Below are 21,306 nucleotides of genomic sequence, written 5' to 3' on the forward strand. Positions count from 1 at the left end.
GCTGATGATGATGATGACCTACAACCTGGAATAGCAGCAGCGTACTAGGCTAGGCATAGGCTACACAGGAAGTAGCAAAGGTAGTTTTGTCGTCGTTTACGTCGCCAGATCGACAGTCGGTCTGACCTTCCATCTATATCTTCTGTATATCTAAAATCGAAAGGTCATCACGAAATATCCAAAACTATTTGACATACAAAGATGAAATCTGGCAGGGAGGTAGTTCCGCTAAGAACAGATTTTGGACAGAACAGAAGACAGGGCCGGATCAAAGAAGTCTAATGGTGGAGGATGTTGCGGGCATCCGTTAGTGCTACAATATTTTTTCATTAAAAATGTTGTTTCATTCTCTCTACAATCTTCTCCATCGAGAAAATGTGTTACATAGTAAAACATTGTATCAAAGATACGATATTATTTTATAAGCATCATAACTCTAAACAATGCAAATTACAAGCTTAACTATGTGCTTGAGTTTGTAATCTGCATTCGCTTTTATAGGTAAGCATATCTATAAAAGTGAATTATTTTTTTGTGAAGTTCTTATTTGTTTTTACAAACCTTTATTAGAGTTTACCCCTAAACAGAAGAGCCAGAAGAGCCAGAAGAGCAGATTTAAAGATGAGCCCGAAAAGCATAGATGCAATTATAATTTCACACTAAAATATCATTGCATAGATGTAATAAAAAGTCCAGATACCTTCTTCTGAACTAAAATTTAACGCATCTTAATGCCAGTTCACGTACACGCCAACACGCACACATATGCACATATGAAAATTGACCGATATTAAGGTACTGTTACACATGCTCTAAAATAGCACGCTAAAAGCGTGCTATTATGTATGCTCCATACGAGCATGCTTATCATCAGTTTACATTTGCTAGCTAAGTATCCTCCTGAATAAGCATGCTCAAAGCAAACATTCCAATTACACATGCTAATTTGTATCTATCGCTCTCTGTCTATAGTATCGTGTTAGACAGGGAGAGATGAAGGTAAAGAGAATACAGAATAGCAATGCTGTGATCGACTAGCATACTCAATATTCAAACCAAAACCTACTCAAACCTATTCAGACGCGCTAAAAACACACCCCCTTCCACGCGCGCAGCATAGCATGCTCATAAATCGCACGACTGTTGATTCTTGAGCATGCTAATATGTAGCAACTGCTCAATAGTAGCATGCTTTCGTGCTTGAAATGAGCATGTGTAGCTTTAAGTTCCACTTTCAGGCAATACACTTCACATTCACACATATATGCTCGGTGCCATTATGGTACTTCGTTTACAAGATTCTGCCTATTTTATACGTCTATGCCTAAAGGATAATTAATCCTTTAGCAAAGAACCCTTGAAAATTAGATTGTTTGAACAAAGCTATTTGCCATCTTAACACATATTACATCTCACAGGATATGATATTAATGACATTACAAACGAGGGAATCTTATCTGTGTCTTTGATATTATTAATGTGCTTAACATTAATCTCATAACTCCAAATGAATTTATCTGATGGAATATGGGTATTTATACAGAGTTATGTTATCCGGGTCGCAGAATTTATACTTACATAATTATTAGTTACATATACTTACTCGTACTTATGTAATATTTAAATACAATAATAATGTATGTAAACATGTAATATTTAAGTACAGTAGGTAATTTCCGGTAGATTCATATTTATTATTAACCCATATTCGGCATTGCTGAGCTCGAGTCTCCTCTCAGAATGAGAGGGGTTAAGCCAGTAGTCTACCACACTGGCCCAATGCGGATTGGCAGACTTCACACACGCAGAGAATTAAGAAAATTCTCTGGTATGCAGGTTTCCTCACGATGTTTTTCCTTCACCGTTTGAGACACGTGATATTTAATCTCTTAAAATGCACACGACTGAAAAGTTGAAGGTGCATACCCCGGACTGAATTCGAACCCACACCCTCCGTAAACGGAGGCATAGGTCATAACGACGGGGCTATCATGGCCAATATTCCGGTTGATTACTCTTTTAAAAATAATCCAGAAACGTCCACTTTGTAGATGCAAAAATGCACTGCCTACCAAAAGGATTCAATACAAACCTATGTTGGACCACAGTTAGTTGGACAAGGAATTTTCCAATTTCCACTTATCGTGCATACCCTAGATAAAATCCTATGCACGCCACTGTAGTTACCTAAATTAAAATGAGAATTGAGGCACGCATTACCTTGCGTCAGGTTAATATTCGAATATGTACCTTCTCATAAATTGCCATTTTTAGGCTCTTGAGATATTTACGTACTTACAATCTATGTTTGGTTGTGGTTTGGTGGAATATCAGTTCATCAATATTAAGCAGTACTTACCATAAAAAAGCTTAAGCCAGCTTTACTTTGTCACCACTCTTGGTTCTTGGTTTTACTGAGGACGCGAGTAATATCCATCTAAAAACAATTCCTAGCTTTGAAATGCGTTTTAAAAGGCAAAACAAAATAATCGTTACCGTCATGGAAGATAAAAGAAAATAAAAAGAAGTGTCTCCCAAGATCCCATTTGAAAAGACATTACGGTTTCAATCTCAGGTCAAATGTTCAAGAGGCTGTGTTTATAATCTTTTAATCTTGTCCGAGATGTTCGGTACAAGGGACAAGCTTGAGCGTTAGATCAACTAGGAGCCATCGATTATTGTAGCTACTTTTATTACTACTCGTTCATCATCACCACTATCATAGTCAACATCATCATCATCAATATTACCACCAACATCATCATCATCAATCACCACCCTATGATGATCTACTGCAGGACTTCCAAAGACCACAATCACTCAATATAGAGCCACATCTTGCGAAGCGTCTCACCCAATAGTTTTAACTGACTTAAAAAAAGGAGGAGGTTCTTAATTCGATGCTTATGTTTTTTTTTATTAACATTTAAAGTTTGTTACCTCAAAACTTCGTCATTTCTTAACCAATTTGTAAATCACTTTGAAGGCGGTGCCAACATCACTAAGTTTTAGGATTTTAGGACGGCTCTAATTAACACAGCACTAACTTGGTACCGCCTACGATGTTATTTTTCGCTTTTTATTTTAGTAGAAATATGATTTTGAAGTCTGTTGAATATTTTTGTTAAAAAGATTTTATTTACCTACTATACGTTTCGCAAACCTGAAAATGTTATTTTTTTATGAATGAGGTAAGAAACTTGTACTCGTACTAGGCAAGAAGAGCGACTATTCTTTGGTGACCTTATTAATATGCACTGATTCTCTTTGGTATCTCTTAAATGATTTCCGCCTTGATGCCTAAAAAAGGGGCCATCGATCAATTACGTCAAACCTTAGGCGGACGGATGGAGTTACTTTCTGTGGGAAAGGGGGAAAGTGCTATTACTTTAACCTTGTGACGTCACATATAATGTTCTTTGACGAATACGTTAAATGCAATTAATCTAAAACTTTGTTTGTCTAGTGTTAGGTTTCGGTCGTAGTTATATAACATCTGACTGGCAAAAACGTACTGCTATTTTTTTTTTTTAATTTAATCCTCATTCGCACGAGAGTTTTTTAACGGACATTAACAAAGCGTTCAAATACATCAAATGCCAAGTATACGAGTATGTTCACACGACAGCGTTTTTAAAACGCGACGTTTTTTTAGCAGCAGTATGCATTTTCAATTACGGGTGTTGGAAATAGACCTTGAATTAAATTAAGAACGTTAGTAAAAGCGCCAACGCTGAGTACGTATCGCTTTTTAACTCTCGTGCGAATGAGGACTAACTCGTCAAAATACTCGAAATCTCTGTCATAAAGTCGAGAAAAAAAATGGAAAGACGTCCTTGCTTCCTGCAGACAATCGCTACAGCCTTAGCACCGATAGAAAACGTTCGTCCGATAGATAGCAGCTGCCATGTAGACCGTATCGCCGTGAAAATGAGATCACGCCTGAATAAGATTGTCTATAAAACGCATTTTCACCCAACAATATCAAAATTGTAGACGGCTTAATATAATTTATTTACCACTACCTTTTCCTGCAACTAGCCTCGCGAAATTCCTCGTTGGTACGTAATCAGGTGACTTTTGTGGATCAGGAGGCCCCAGGATCGATTCCTGGGTCTGAAAAAGATTTCCTTTCTTTAAAGCAATTCTTAATGCAAAATTTTGCACCCCATGTTTCGGAGATAGAGTAAACCATTCTACAATCAATGATAATCGTTGAGTACTCAAAAAAAGTATCTCTGCGTGATCGAATCAGAAATGAGGAGATCCGCAGTAGAGCCAAAGTCACCGACATACCTCAACGAGTTGCGAAGCTGAAGTGGCAATGGGCGGTGCACATAGTTCGAAGAGCCGATGGACGTTGGGGTCCCAAAGTGCTGGAATGGCGACCACGCACTAGTAAGCGCAGTGTTGGTCGACCCCCCACCAGGTGGACTGACGACATCAAGCGAGTCGCAGGGGTTCGTTGGATGTAGGTGGCTCAGTATCGTGATGTTTGGAAGTCCCTACAAAAGGCCTATGTCCTGCAGTGGACGTCCATCGGCTGATATGATGACTCAAATATTATTAACCAAAGATCACCAACAATTCTTTTGGTGACGTGAGCTTTTTATCAGTTCCCGTTTTTAACCAACTTCAAAAAAACTAGGTTATTATATCTAAAAAATGTAAGCACTTAAATTTAATATTGTAAAGAGGTAAAGTTGTGGTATTGTAAGGGTCAATTTTGATAATTATTATACTACTTTACAAAGCCACGTTATATTTTATCAAAATTCAATTATTTTAATCGATATACATACATACATACGATACGTGAAAAAAAACATAACACTTCTTGCAATTGGGTAAAAACTTTTACAGTAAACTTAACATTATTATAATTTTTGGAATTGTATAAAGTTTATTGTACAAAACGCCAAAATTATACCGAAAGATTAAATTTGGGTTCCAAATTCTTGTAGATTCTTGATTAATTCCATATTACAGAAGTTTCAGAGTGTTGCTTGGCTACCTATTGGGAAATTCAGCGTGTTCTTGACATTTTAAGGCGGAATATCCAACTTTATCTGATATTAAGCCTTTAGCTGATCTGTATTGTAAAATTATTAAAGTTTAATACAACGTAGGATCAGATTTAAAATGAATTAGAGCTGAAATTCGAATTTCTGACTTGGAAGTTGTATTAATACAGATCATATTGTAGATGTAAAACTAATTTATCTAAAAAACCTTTAATATAAAAACAAAAAACATACAAAAACTAATTGAAAATATATTTCTATCTAACGTTTCTATTTTTAAAAATCAAAATATTTCACCAAGCACTGGATTTTTACTACAATTACCTAGATTCGATTTAAAATACACACGTTTCACGTTAAAATACATCGTCGTTATGAACCCATATACGGCTTACTGCTGAACTCGAGTCTCCTCTCAGAATGAGAGTTGTTACTTGTTAGCCAATCCGCATTGGGCCAGCGTGGTGGACTATTGAGTCCACCACGCTGGCCCAATGCGGAATGCGGCAGACTTCACACAGACAGAGAATTAAGAAATTCTCTGGTGTGCAGGTTTCCTCACGATGTTTTTATACATACCTACGGGTAATTTTAACTCTACAACTTTCTGATATGTCAACATTCCCATATGATGCTACGGTGATGGTTTTTCGGAGTAAAACGTGCATAGATTATTTCCTGTCTAATCTGGGAGACGCTGTTGCATTAAATCGTTAGTTTTTCCGGAAAAGTAGAACAATTAATTACTAATATGACATTCGATTAAGTAGCTCTTAAGCTGAGCTAAAATACGCGTCAAAGATGATTAATAAAATTAACTTCACGGACTTCTTTTATGCTTTACGTGACGCTGAAATAAGAAAAGTTATGTTTCTGGCGAGATTTTGTTATATTAGACATCATAAAAGATTTATGTATCTACTTACCTACCTCGTGCTTGGAAAGTGTATTAGGTACGCTTATCTAGGCCTTATTAAACCGTAAAATAACTTGGTGTTACCTTTTGTATTAAGCCATACATAAAATGATGGATTAAACGGATTTTTTAACATTTTCTTTATTTTCACCAATAGATTTAATAACCGTGATAGCCCAGTAAATTTGACCCTTCGTAGATTCGAATCCGCTCCGGGGCATGCACCCCCAACTTTTCAATTATGTGCATTTTAAGAAATTAAATATCACATGTCTCTAACAGTGAAGAAAAAATGCATGCCTGAGAATTGTGTGAAGTCTGCCAATCCGCAATTGGTCAGCGTGGTGGACCCCCTCTCATTCTGAGAGGAGACTCGACAGTGAACCGAATATGGGTTGTGAATGGATGCTTGCTTAACTATAGCCAAATGGGGTGAAGATGCCACGGTGTTCAAGCTTAAAACTTCCTGTTTGTAAAGAATTAAGAGAATTCTCAGGTATGCAGGTTTCCTCACGATGTTTTCCTTCTCCGTTTGAGACACGTGATATTTAATTTATTAAAATGCACATAACTGAAAAGTTAGCGATGCATGCCCCAGACCGGATTCGAACCTGAACCCTCTGAATCGAAGGCAGAGGTCATATCACGTGTCTCTAAAGAAATACTTTCCGTTAAATTTAAAAAAGCAAAAAGTTATTTATATTCAAAACATGGTTAACATTCTTTGGAAAAAGATTTAGCCCCTTGAGTTCCACAGTAAAAAGTAAGCCTTCTTTTCGTCGGAGGAAAGAATATGAAAATTTAATTTATAGGAAATTGGTCTGAGAGTTGCGTTGCAAGATTTTCCGGGATTATTCAAAGAGCGCTTAAAAAGAGCTACATCTTCGTCTGTTAGGTTCCGTAGGCAAATAAGCAAAAAGGAATTGGTTCCTTATACTACTGAGTATTTAGTTTTAATTATATCGGCAAATTAAATATAATTTGAAGGCCTCCATGGCGCAGTGGTATGCGTGGTGGATTTAATGACGGAGGTCCTGGGTTCGATCCCCGGCTCGGCCGATTGCGGTTTTCTTAATTGGTCCAGGTCTAGCTGGTGGGAGGCTTCAGCCGTGGCTAGTTACCACCCTACCGACAAAGACGTACCGCGATTTAGCGTTCCGATACGATGTTGTGTAGAAACGAAAGGAGTGTGGATTTTCATTCTCCTCCTAACAAGTTAGCCCGCTTCCATCTTAGATTACATCATCACTTACCATCAGGTGAGATCGTAGTCCAGGACTAACTTGTAAAGAATAAAAAAAATAAAAAAATACATACATATAATATATCTACTCGTAGTTTAAGCCGCGTAACTAACAAGTAAATTTTATTTATGCATTCTGTGGTTTTGTAAAAATGTGTAGACATTATATCAATCACACTAGTATTATAAAAGTTTATGTTTGTGTGTATGTTTGTTCCTCCTTTACGCTGCGGCTACTGAAGCGATTTAGCTGAAATTAGGAATGGAAATAGATTTCACTCTGCATTAACACATAGGCTTTTCATCCAGGAAAAATCCATGGTTCCCGTTAGATTTGTGAAAAACTGAATTCCACGCGGACGAAGTCGCGGGCGTCCGCTAGTCTTAATTTAATAATACTTAATCTTAATCTAGTAATACTGTTAATTCTTAGTTTTAATTTCATTATGTATTAGTACCGCATACATAATTAAATTAAAACCTTTAGTACCTTTTATACTTTTCCTAAGGCGTTATCACTTGGTTATGCGAAGAATAGCGAAATTAGTCAATTAGTCATTGTTGTTAATAAATATTCACAAGTAGGTAGTCAGTATACTTTTCTAAATTAACTCAGTTCTGGTAAGTTTTTACTCCGAGCATTAGTCCATAAAAGACAGATGCCAATTAAGAGTATAAAAACCTGTAATCTGAAGGAGAATAAAAAGCAGCCCCTTAGCCCTCATTCGCACGAGAGTTTTTTTAACGGACGGTAAAAAAGCGTTTGAATACAACAAATGCATATATAATTATAGTATAAAATACAACAAATATCATAATCATCACCATTATCAATCAACAGTTCATTGCTGAGCTCAAGTCTCCTCTTACAATGAGACAGGTTAGGTCTACAGTCAACCACGCTGGCCCAATGCGGATTGGCAGAGTTTACACACGCAGAGAATTAAGAAAATTCTCTAATATGCAGGATTCCTCACGATGTTTTACCATCACAGTTTGAGACACGACAAACTGAAAAGTTGGAGGTGCATGCCGCGGACCGGATTCGAACCCATACCCTCCGGAATCGGAGGCAAAGGTCATATCACGGCTCATTCCCAACTACCTACGAGTATTTGTTCACACGACAGCGTTTTTAAAACACGGTGCTTTTTTTCAAGCCGTGTTGCATTTTCTATTTTGGGCGTTGGAAATAAACTATAATATCTTAATACTATATTTGAACGTTTTTTCAACGTCCGTTAAAAAAACCCTCGTGCGAATGAGGGCTAGACGACGGGAAAATGCTAGGTCAAAGATGTTAACGGTAAACTTACGTTAGTTACGCTTACTGTCAGAAAAGTCCCTTTGTTCTCCTAACGAAGGGACGTCTGACTTATTAGGTGCCTTTTGTTCTGCCACCATAAGTGCTCACATGTGAACAATTACCAGATATGATACTGTGGTAATTGGAATTAGACCTTAACCGTAACAAATTAAAGTGCAATTTAAAATAAACTCGCAACTTAAGATGAGCAGTGGCTAAATTATTTACTGTTATACTGGCAGTAGGCGTGCCGTTGGCTATAGACGGATTTTTTGTTGCAAATTGAAACTTCTTTTGGTAAGGGAAAATAAATTATAAAGAATTACTTAGAAAGCCTTTAAGTTAGAGTGAAATAATTAAACATGAAAGAGAAAACTTTAAAACATACATAACGTAACGCTAAAAAGAATGTATTTTCTAAGCAGTCGGGACACTACTCTTATCTCAGTAAATAAAATGAGAAAAAGTTCTGTATATAAACTAGCAGACGCCAGCGACTTCGTTTGCCCTTTGACCTCCTTAATCCGGCCCTGTCGCAAAATCTGTTCTTAGTGGACGTCTATTTACTATAAACTACCACCCTGCCAAAATTTCATCTATGTACGTCAAGCGGTTTTCGAGATTTCATGATAAATGACCTTTCGCATTTATATATTGAGAGTTCTTGCTCGGGTAGCTCTATGATGGAAGCAGGCTAACTTGGAATAGGTACAAAATTCAACCACTGACGGTTTCTACGCGGCATCGTACCGGAACGCTAAATCGTTTGGCGGTAGGACGTCTTTACTGGTAAAGTGGTAACTAACCACGGCAGAAGCCTACCACCAGACTAAAACTGAGTCACTTTAAAAAATATAAAATCCTTAACTGACCAGAACTGGGAATCTAACCCAGGACCTCTGTTGAGAACCACAGTACTACCAACTGCGCCAGAGTGATCTTCAAAAACGCATCTATTTAAAACCGAAACACATGATAAGTGGTCTACAAGAAAAGTTTGGGAACCATTGTTATAAATCTTATAGGACTCTTATAAGTCCACCATGCTCAGGGTGAAGCGTGAACCCACTTCAGTAGTGGATGTTTCGACTTCATACGTATGCAAATGGATCGCATTAATCATACGCAGAAAAAGCCGTATAATGTATGTTAAGGTGCGTATGATAAATGAACCTTGCTTGAATAAAGTGGGAATGTGATCTCACCATTGATATTAAAACGTAAGAGATACATACTAATATTATAAAGCTGAAGAGTTTGTTTGTTTACTTGAACGCGCTAATCTCAGGAACTGCTGGTCCGATTTTAAAAATTCTTTCAGAGTTGGATAGCTCATTTATCGAGGATAATATATAGGTTATATATTATCACCGTATTCCTAAGGGAACAGAAACCACGCGGCATCAGTTTGTATTAAATAAAATACAGTAGTACATTAATTTGTAGCGACCAAATTTATTTAAATTTCCAAAAATATAAAATACCTACACCAAAAGTTTTTGGAAATTTTAATTGTAACGGCATCTCTTATTTTACAGTACAAACAATTACGACGATAAAAGTCAAGTAAGTAAGTCTCAATCAATGAGACTACTCGGAAGCAGAAATAACTGCTCTTAAGAATACAGCTACTTTGCACCGGAGTCACAAAGTCTAAGAATAAGAGGAATTCGACCACTTTTTGTGATTATAAAATATTCCATCAATTTCAAAATCATAGATAAATCTATCGTCAACGGTATATGACACTTTTTTATAAACTTTCAAATAGCTGCTTTTGTAATTAATTTGGGAAAAGGTACATAGGTACTCAAATGCTTTTTGTAGTCTAATCTTTGTTTTCTTATATCATTGTATGCCGCAGTAAATTGAGCGTTGTATTTCTCACTCGTAGCGCTCCTGTCTCGCATCACTTAGAGTTTGAACATTTTAATGTACAGTGTACATCAAAATGTACATACATGACACGTCTTGAAATATAAGAGTAGATATATCTTAATTTCATGGATGTTATAAGTAAAAGGGATGGATGGATAAGTTATCACAGTAAAAAATTCACACACCTCAACAACTACTCATTCTTTACCAGGCACAGTTCAGAACTTGTATGGAGTACTGCAGTCACCTCTGGGATGATTCTGCAAAATATCAGCTTGATGCATTAGCCTCGATTGATCGCCGCGCTAGAAGTATCATTGGTAATTAACACAGGCGAAATTGCAGACTTTGCAATATCGTCGCAATATAGCTTGTCGATTGGTTTTTTACCGGATATACGTTAATGAGTGTGCTCGAGAACTCTACCATTTAATCTCTCCTTCTCCTTTCTACCACTGAACACCACACCACGCGAGCGGTGACATCCTTACATTTTCGATCTCCAGGCAACTCGTACGAAAAGATTAATCCACATTTCTAATTCTCACAGCAATAATTTGGAATGCCCTTTCGGCGTTTGTGTTTACTTAGACCGCATTAATTCTTTCCATCAGGCTTAATTGTAGTCAAGCGCAAGCCTATATTGCATAAAAAAGTCACTTTGCTTGCAAAGAGCACGTCCTACTAATTACTAACGCGTCCGGCAGCGTGACGGTGTTTACGCTGCCTAAAACGCAACTAAGTTTATTAAATACCCTCTCATTTATACCAACACTAATCCCCTACACAATAAGATATATAATGTTTGTTAATACCATCTGTAATCGAAGAACTTGTAACACTTAATCGGTAGCTTTAGTTGTTCTGCGGATGTTCTCATTTATAACTCAATCCTCGGTCCATTGCCTACGGATAAACTCTGCCTCGTTCGAATAAGATTTGATTGCTAGCAGATTTTTATTACTTTACTCTCTGAACTTAATAAATTAGTAAACGAAGTCACGGACAACAAACTAGCTAATGCTTTTCAACAATTTTATAACACTACATGCACTATTTGTCATCATTAATGGTATCATGTAACCTATCCATGTCTATTTACTTAGAACATCATTGCCTAATTAAATACAGGTTACCCGCAAGTTAATAAATGTAAGAGCTATCCCATAGGGCCACTTAGGCTCTGTATTTAATGGGAGTCTGCTAATACATTTACTTTGTTACTACTTTCCACCCTCGACCTAGAATGGAACTTGTCTTCCCGTGGGAGTTAAATAATTTTCTGGAATAAAAACTGTGCGGTTCAAATACATTTCCATTGTTGCGTCAGCTAACCGGTTCATAAATAATGTTGTTTATTAATCTCTTCTCTAATAAAACTATATTTTATGTTCTAATCTAATAAGATAATCTTATTGTAAATTCTAATACCTAATTACTAGTATATAAAAACAAAAATTAGCTAGCTAACGCTGCTTGACCTACAAAGATGAAAATTAACTGGGCTATAATTTATAGTTGGTAGACGTCCGCTAAAAACGGATTTTGCGACAGGGCCGGATTAAGAAGGACAAACGAAGTCACGGGCATCTGCTAGTATAGTATATTGGAATGAGTGATGAATAAAATTCAGATATCTAATCAAATCTATGAATAATTTAGAACTTTTAGAATCTTCGTATTTATCGAAGACAATATAAATAAGATGAGATGTCATTGTACAAATGGAGTTCAAAACTACTGAGTCGATTTTGAAATGAAATTGAAAATCTTTCAGCAATGGAAAGCTACATTTTCAGCAAGTAATGTAAGGTATATTTTATCCTCGTATTTCCACGAGAACGGAAACAACGCGGATACAACTTCGGAGCTTTTATTAGTTCAAAAAATGGATTACAAGGAGAACGCCATAAAGTTTCTCTAGTCTTACTTTACTAGTAATACAATATTTAGTAAAAAGATATTATATATTTATATAGAACAGTTCTTCTAAGGAAAGTTGTAGTATAATTACTGTTATCGCCCCCCGCGTTACAACGACTTGCGGTGCGGACGGCTTCAGTGTGCTCGTGGCGTTCGAGCCGTCCACATGTCTTGTTGTGTAATTATTTATGGGTTACTTGGGATAGGCGGGGAGAGTGACTTGAGTGGAAAAAGGGAGTGTTTGATATCAGTCAAAGGATCCTTTAACCCTACACACATCGTTCACAAGTGCGTGACTTCACTCAAGGTCATTCTCTACCATTCTAGAGTCTTATTTTGGTTGGTGATTTGTTAATTAAGTTATCCTGACAAATGTTGTGACACCTTTGTTCGTCATTAGTTTTCTTATTTTTGTAATCACCTCTGAGTGCGCTAAAATAATTACATTATTTAATTTAACTATTGAAGTTTTCTGATATGAGAGTAGATAACAATATCAGCTGACTCTCCACAAAACATATTACTAACAACACAGAAACGCTTCCCTGTGAAGCGGACAGAACAAGTGGAAATAGATTTTGAACAAGCTACTCGTATCTACGTGAAGTCATCTTGTTGTGGCTAGAGTGACCTTTGTTGTTGAAAAGAAATACACGATTCAATACAACTCATACAACTCATTCAACATTCTATTCTGGAGATTAATGTAATAGTTAAAATGATCTTTTATTTACCGTCAAGTTTGGTTATCACAGCATAATTGCTTTTTTATCATTTTTTTATTCTTTTTTAATTATGTTAGTGGGCCATTAAAGGGCATTCTGGGCCTTCTTTCTTATAAGAGAGTGAAAATTGATCAAAATCAAAAAATCAAAAATCATTTATTTCAAGTAGGCTCAGTTTAGTAATGCATGTAGGCTTAGAATAGTAATGCAGCGATCATTCATTAACGTTAATGGTATTTTTTTTCGTAATAATATTTGCCATATCTTTTAAATATGACCAATATTCCAAACTGTGTTAGGAGTGGGTACGATAATAGTCCAACGGGGCGGGGTTCGAACCACCACCCTTCGGTGAAGAGTCCGACCACTTAACCTTTGAGATATTGAGGCTCTTAATGACTGAGACGAATGGCTTAATTAGCTCTCCTCGCGGCACGGGGCTTTAACACCCCCCAACTTCCTTTTTTTTTTTTTGAAAAGAAAAAAATTTACAATTCCTAGCCCGACCCAGAACTCGAATCTCAGACATCATGATCAGAAGCCACATAGGCTAAACACTTATGTAGAGGAGAAAAGGGAAGGAAGCTAATAACATATAGAATGTCCCCATAGAATTGAGGTTGTATAGAAGACTTTAGCAATTTTCTGCCATAGTATACTGTACAAAAAAGCAAAATTGAATTTTCATTAAACTTTAGCTGTGAGTATCAACTATATAACGGTCCTATAAATAAGTATCATTGATTTATGTTAAAATTACATCCAAAGTCAAAATTGTGAAAAATAAATATTTTTTTAAGGTTACAAAAAGCAGAGGGTAGCCAGAAATTACATTCAATTTATTTCATCTTGTTTACTTCATACTGAGAACACGCTAATACGAAGAAGATTATGCTAATGTAAACCCTCCATTACGGGCAAAGGTAAATAAGGTTCAAAGATACAAAACGAACAAAGGGCTAATATGGGTCACTGTATGAGGGTAGGCTGCCTGTTTCCATATTCTGTGACCTCGATACCCTGACAGATAAGCGCGGTGCAGATTATGTTAATAACTCAGTGCAGTTGAGAGCGGGCTGGCGTTAAAACGATTAGCTAACGTGCGGGTGCAGTACATTTTTAAACGAGTTAGGTATTGATCACAGAATAAAGAATGATACAGAATGAGTCAGAGAGAATAGAAGCAGCGCGGTGAGGCCAGTGAAAACCATGAAATTTAGTTTCTGTTTCGTTATCAACCCATATTCGGCTCACTGCTGAGCTCGAGTCTCCTCTCAGATTGAGAGGGGTTAGGCCAATAGTCCACCACGCTTGCCCAATGCTGATTGGTAGACTTCACACGCGCAGAGAATTAAGAAAGTTCTCTGGTATGCAGGTTTCCTCATGATGTTTTCCTTCACCGTTTGAGACACGTGTTATTTAATTTCATAAAATGCACACAATTGAAAATTTGGAGGTGCATGCCTCGGACCGGATTCGAACCCACATCCTCCGGAATCGGAGGCAGAGGTTATATCCACTGGGCTATCACAGCTCGGCACAGCAGTTTTTGTTTACAGTTTTTAAAATATTTTAAAATTTTTTTGAATAATATTGAAAATTACTGATGTGACGCTTCGTGTCGTACTGACTCGAGAATGTATTCGTCTTTGAATTTGTATTTGGAATGGCTGCATCCCTGTCCTGTTCCATACGCTCTATCTGCCTATTATTCTTTAATCTGTGCTACTGGTGTTGTACTTCTAATGAAATTTACCTGTTGAGTAACCATAATTAGAGTGTATCCTTAAAAGCTAAGACTGCAAATGTGCTGTAGTTAGCTCAGGCCTCTGTGGGCGACACAAATGTCACATGTTGTTATTATTTATTAGTATATTTGAGCATAAATAAAGGGCGAAACGGAACGTACTTATGTGATGATAGTAAAAGTCACTAATTGACAGCATTTAATGTAAATGACTTTAAAGTCATCCATTGACAGTCAATTATTCTCGCGTTTCTGCAGCGCAAACGGCAGCGAAGACGTTTCATAATTCGAGCCGTCATAGACGCAGTGACACGATCACGATCAGTTACAGTCGTGGGTGCAGCAGAAACGTGAGAATAATTGATCGTCAATGGCGTGCATTACGCCAAGCGCCTAAACGTCACCACATACGTTCCGAAGAATAAGCCGTTTTCAAAAGTAAATATGTTTTTTATTAAGCCTGGCCCTTACAGCCTCATTCACACGAGAGTTAAAAAAGTGTGACGGTAAAAACAGCGCTTTTATAACGTTATCACAGTCTATTTCCAACGCCTAAAATTTAAAATGCAACACTGATCGTTAAAAAACCGCCGAGTTTTAAAAACGCTATCGTGTGAACATATAATTGAGAATTTGTAGGAGAGGTGGTAGTATTGAGAATGAGTTGTTGGTTCCTCCTTTACGCTACAGTTACTGAAGCGATTTGGCTGAAATTTGGAATGGAAATAGATTTTACTCTGGATTAACATATAGACTATATTTCATCTCTGAAAAATCCATGGTTCCCGCGGGATTTGTGAAAAACTGAACTCCACGCGGACGAATTCGTGGACGTCCGCTAGTTTATTCATATAATTATTATGAATACATTTATTTACGATGTAATGTTATACAAATAGAGCCGTGATATTCCAGTGGATTTGACCTCTGCCTCCGACTCCGGAGGGTGTGGGTTCAAATCCGGTCCGGGGCATGCACCTCCAACTTTTCAGTTGTGTGTATTTTACGAAATTAAATATCACGTGTATCAAACGGTGAAGGAAAACATCGCGAGGAAACCTACCAGAGAACTTTCTTAATCGCGGGTGTGAAGTCTGCCAATCCGCATTGGGCCAGCGTGGTGGACTATTGGCCTAAACCATCTCATTCTGAGAGGAGCTTGAGCTCAGCAGTGAGCCGAATATGCGTTGATATATTATTTTTTTTTTTATTATTATACAAATATTAAAGAAGAGATATAAGATATTTACCAAAATTTCCATCATTTGTTGTTGTTTATATTCCTCATCGCTTCACTAACCGTAACAAACTTCCCAGTAATTAGCTAAAGGCTTAAATTACATTAGGATGTATAGAAACATCGCTTCTTACATTTTGTTTTGCAAGTTTGTTGGCCTTTGATTAATATTAATTTACAAATGGGTGTTGCTTATTTACCTACTACGCTTTGATGGAATTCTACACCTATTAATTAATTAATTAGTGATTGATGTTAAAACAATATTACGTTCAACAGCTTTGGTTCAAATATATGATTTGCAAATTGGAAACATTATTACAAGTTACCATTAGTTTGGAAGTCGAGGAAGTATTGATACATGGTGTGTAAAAATTACTGTTTTATATATGAGTATAATTTTATATGAATTTTAAAAACAAATATATGAACTAACTAACTACCAACTAACTGTGGTTTGTGTTGCATTATGGTTAGGCTTAATTTCAATGTGTTATTTGTTGAATAATAAATAAATAAATAAAATAAATAAATGAATTTTGTATATTTTCAATTTCAAAGTCGACCTAAGCACCCCAACCGACCACAATGCATCGTCTAGGTAGGTATATAACCTACCTAGACGATGCATTGTGCAATAATACGTGTTTTATTGCATGGGGTTAACATTGAAAACACGCAATGGTTGACAGAAAGTTTGAGCGAGTATATTTTTACCATATTTTTGATCAAACTAATGCCTTGAAGCATTTTTTAACCAAAATATCATGTTATTTATTAAGAAATAGCGGATGCCCGCGACTTCGTCCGCGTGAAAGTCGATGTAAACTTTCAACTACCTCTACGCTACGCCTACCCTACCCAACCCCAACCTGACCCTACTCTACCCCTACCCCTATCCTATCCTTACCTCTACCCCTACCCTACCCATTAAGGCTGCACTCGCGAGCGACGGAAGCTTAAAAAATGGAGCAACTTCTCCCGTTTTCCCAACATTTCCCTTCACTGCTCTGCTCCTATTGATCGTAGCACGATGAAAAGTATACTGTAACCTGCCCAGGAGTATGAAGAACAATTATATCAAGTTTCGTTAAAATCCGTCGAGAAGTTTATGTTTCTATAACGAACAAACAGACAGACAGACAGACAAAAATTTTAATGACTGCATTTTTGGCATCAGTATCGATCACTAATCACCTCCTGATAGCAACTAATAACTTATATATATTCCAAAATAACTGTTATTTCGGAAATATATTTCATGTACAGAATTTACTTGTCTAGAGACTTATTATAAGTATAGAAGATAGTGCATGGAAAAAAAATAATCCGGTAAGACATCACAGAAACTAGTGAGAAATTACTGGTAATACGAGTAAACCACATTGTTGGCATTTTGTTTGCCACACCTTAATGAGATATTTGGTGTGTAGTTTGCTAATTGTATTGATTAGTACAATCCTGCTTTTAATGTATCCAATGATAGATAGAATGTAATGGATTTAACACAGAAATTCGTCACGAATTAACGATCGTAATGAATGGTTTAGAAATTAGCTCAATAAAATCGGTTGGCGGCAATGATATTAAATATTGTTGGATGTGTTATTAGCGCATGAAAAATGAGGCACTCAAAAGAGGAAATTTATACACAACTCAATGGTAGCTGTGGTCAACAACGAGCGTTATTTAAACAAATTATATCTAAATATCGTCCACAATATCGAGTTGTGGGTTCAGGAAGTGTAAAAACTATAGTATATACATAAATATATAATGTAATTTAAGACAAGATTGTGCATGTGTGCGCTCAGTATTGTAGCCTAATATTCGGATCACATTTTGCGGTGATTTAGTAGGGACTTAACTTATCTATAATATAAAATTATCATTGGTTGGCGGTTGATTTTAACCGCAGTTGCAGAATCGTTTAATATCGTTGCTATTAGTAATTTGGCCTGGTTTGGAGGTTCACCGCCAAATCCTTTTATAGTAATCTCAATTTCATATTGTATGTACTGTATTTTAGGCTGTGCCGCTATATTGTAGCTACTCAAAAACCATTCATGAAATTTTTATGCAGCTTTCACCGATAGATATCTTGATTTATGAGGATCTTTCTCATAAAAGTTGTAGGTAGGTATATATTAACTAAGTAAATCTGTCATAGTAATACATTCATCTATATATATAAAAGAAAGTCGTGTTAGTTACTCCACTTATAACTCAAAAACAGCTTTTACTTTTTCTTTTTTTTTACGGGTAGGGTAGGGGTAGGGTAGGGTAGGGTAGGGGTAGGGCAGGGGTAGGGTAGGGGTAGGATAGAGGTAGTTGAAAGTTTACATCGAGTTTTACGCGGACGAAGTCGGGCGTCCGCTAGTTAAGTAATAATTACAAAAAATTGGTTTGTATTACATTTTTCTCATTTCATATTATTAAAGTACCTAATAGCCAACCGTCGAAGCTATTTATTTTAATAATGATTTAAACATTTTTAGTGTTCGACTCAATGTATCTTTTTCTTTATATGTATCAATATTCCTTTTATTTATTTTCTCTTTTTTTGATTGGTTGACTGGAAGAGATTGCTCATTAGTGCCGCCAATTGTACATTAGTTTTTTAAATTAATTTCTTGCTTGTTATTTTTTATTTTTGGTGTACAATATAGGTTAACAAGCCCAGTGATGGTCGACCCCCCACTAGGTGGACCGAGGATATCAAGCGGGTTGCAGGGAGCCCCGCTGGATGCTGGCGGCTCGAGATCGTTGTGCTTGGAGGTCCATGCAATAGGCCTATGTCCAGCAGTGGACGTCTATCGGCTGATAAGGTAGGGTGTACAATAATGTACATATCATTCATTAATTCACACATTCAATAACCAATACAAGATGTATCTACTTGTAAGAACATTTTTTCGATTTATCTTAATTACTCCTACAATTATACCAACTGTATACTCCATTAGATATATCAGTCACAAGAAAAGCAACTGTTATCATTTAATATTCAAAGCAGCGAGCCTCATTAGCAAAAAAATATTGTACGTAGCAGAAAAGAGAACTTTCTTACAAAACTTATAAAAGCGTGTCAACGTTATAACCTTTTTCATAATTATGAATAGAGTTTCGTAACTTTTCACGAGTGCTTAATTTATTTTCTCCCACAAAATTCTTTTGTTCTTTCACCTTTGGCTGAAATAATGACACTGAACTTTCAGTTTGGTCAAGGTAGCTAAAAGTTAGGGTTGCTCGTCATAATTATTATCATCTTGACGTAATACAATTATCTTTGTCAAGTATTTAAACTTTGATGTAATTGCGGTAAAAATAAATTTAATAAACGTTCTTAAAAGTTTATGTTGATAATATATAATAATTTTAGTTTTGCTTATTAATGTTTCCATGATTTCCATACCACAACATGGGTATCTTTAAGACAAGGGTGAATAGGATAGTAAATAGCCACCTTTAAAATACAATAAAACAATACAGTCATGATGGGTTAATGAGCTTTTATAGAATGTTGCAACAGTGCAAAGTCACGGACGTATACTAGTTATATTATACTAGCAGATGCCCGCGACTACGTCCGCCCTTAGACCTCTCTCGTTCGTTAAAATTCGTTCTTTGCGGATACCTACTAACTGTAGACTACCTCCCTGACAGATTTCATCTTTGTACGTCAAGCGGTTTCCGAGATTGCGTGATGAATAACCTTTCGTATTTATATATTTAAAACTAGCTGACGTCGCGCGGTTTCACCCGCGTGGTTCCCGTTCCACAATCCTATATCACAATCCTAATATATTCCCTTTAGCCTTCCTCGATAAATGGACTGAAATAATTTTTCAAATCGGAGCAGTAGTTCCTAAGATTAGCGCGTTCAAGCAAACAAACTAACAATCAAACACACAAACAAACACTTACAAACAAACTCTTTGTACGGAATACGCAACGTAGAGAAATAAAACAACCAAGGCACTAAGCCGCTCCAGTGCGAATCTTATTTATTCTAAAAAAAACTTCACAATATAATTATACCCTTAGTAAGAACTATTTGATGTCGCAATACAAACTACTTACACTGCCATCTATCGGCACATCGCTAAACTAAATTAAAAATAATCGATACACCGCGTCGAATGGTCAATTATACACTCTTCAGCTTAATAATAATTCTTTTAAGTAATTCTTTTAAGGGCAATTGCATACGTTTTTATAATAAACTACCACATGAAGTCTCTGGAATGTCTCTCAAAAAGTTCAAAGTGTTTATTAAACGCAAGCTTTTAGTAGTAATATTATAGTGTTAATGAGTATATAAATGATAAAAAGCTTGGTGTTAAACTGTGTGCTTAGTTTTAAATAAGTTTGTAAAACTTATTTAAAACCTTGGCTGAGTTTGATATGGGCTCTTCTCGAACCAAGGCGCGTTTAGAACACTTGTAACTTTAAATTTATGTTTTCGTCTATTATTACCACCATTAGATTGAATTAAATTTTGACATATACCTGACCTTTCAAAAGTGCTTGTAAACTAAGCCTAATTGAAATAAATTAATTTTGATTTGATTTATAATATTAGGTTAGATAAAGATTACAAACGTGTTTACTTATGTAAAAACTTATAACAAATTTAACATTGTTTGGCGACAATGATTACGTGAACGAATATTTCTATTTTATGAATACTTCAAAGTTTTTTTACATTGTTATATTCTTATGTGCTCTTAGCTCCTCTTAACTCAAGCTAGACAGATGTCCCGCTTTATTATGACGCGTCGTTCGGAAAAAATGACTCTTCAAAATGCCAATAACTCCGTTCAACGACTAGAGGGGGCTTAAGGGTACTTTTCCATCAAATGTACGAGTCTATGTTTTAAAGAATCGATGGAAAAAAAAGCTCAAAAAAATTAAAAAAAATGAAAATGAAATTTATTCGTTTTAAACATTACGTTAAATAATAGAGCTAAGACCTTCTTTTAACTAAATAAAATAAATCTCACATGTATTTGTTGGTGCTGAACCGTGATAGCCCTGTGGATTTGACCTCTGCCTTCGATTCGGAGGGCTTAAGTTCGAATCCGTTCCGGGGCATTCACCTCTAACTTTTCAGTTATTGTGCATTTTAAGAAATTAAAAATTACGTGTCTCAATCGGTGAAGGAAAACTTTGTGAGGAAACCTGTAGGTATTCCTCTTAATTTTCTTAATTCTCTAAGTGTGTGAAGTCTACCAATCCGCATTTTGAGATAAGACTCGTGCTCAACAGTAAGTCGAATATGGGTTGCTGATGAAGAATGATGAT

Source organism: Bicyclus anynana, chromosome 10 (genome assembly GCF_947172395.1).
Source record: "Bicyclus anynana chromosome 10, ilBicAnyn1.1, whole genome shotgun sequence".
Lineage (NCBI taxonomy): Eukaryota > Metazoa > Arthropoda > Insecta > Lepidoptera > Nymphalidae > Bicyclus > Bicyclus anynana.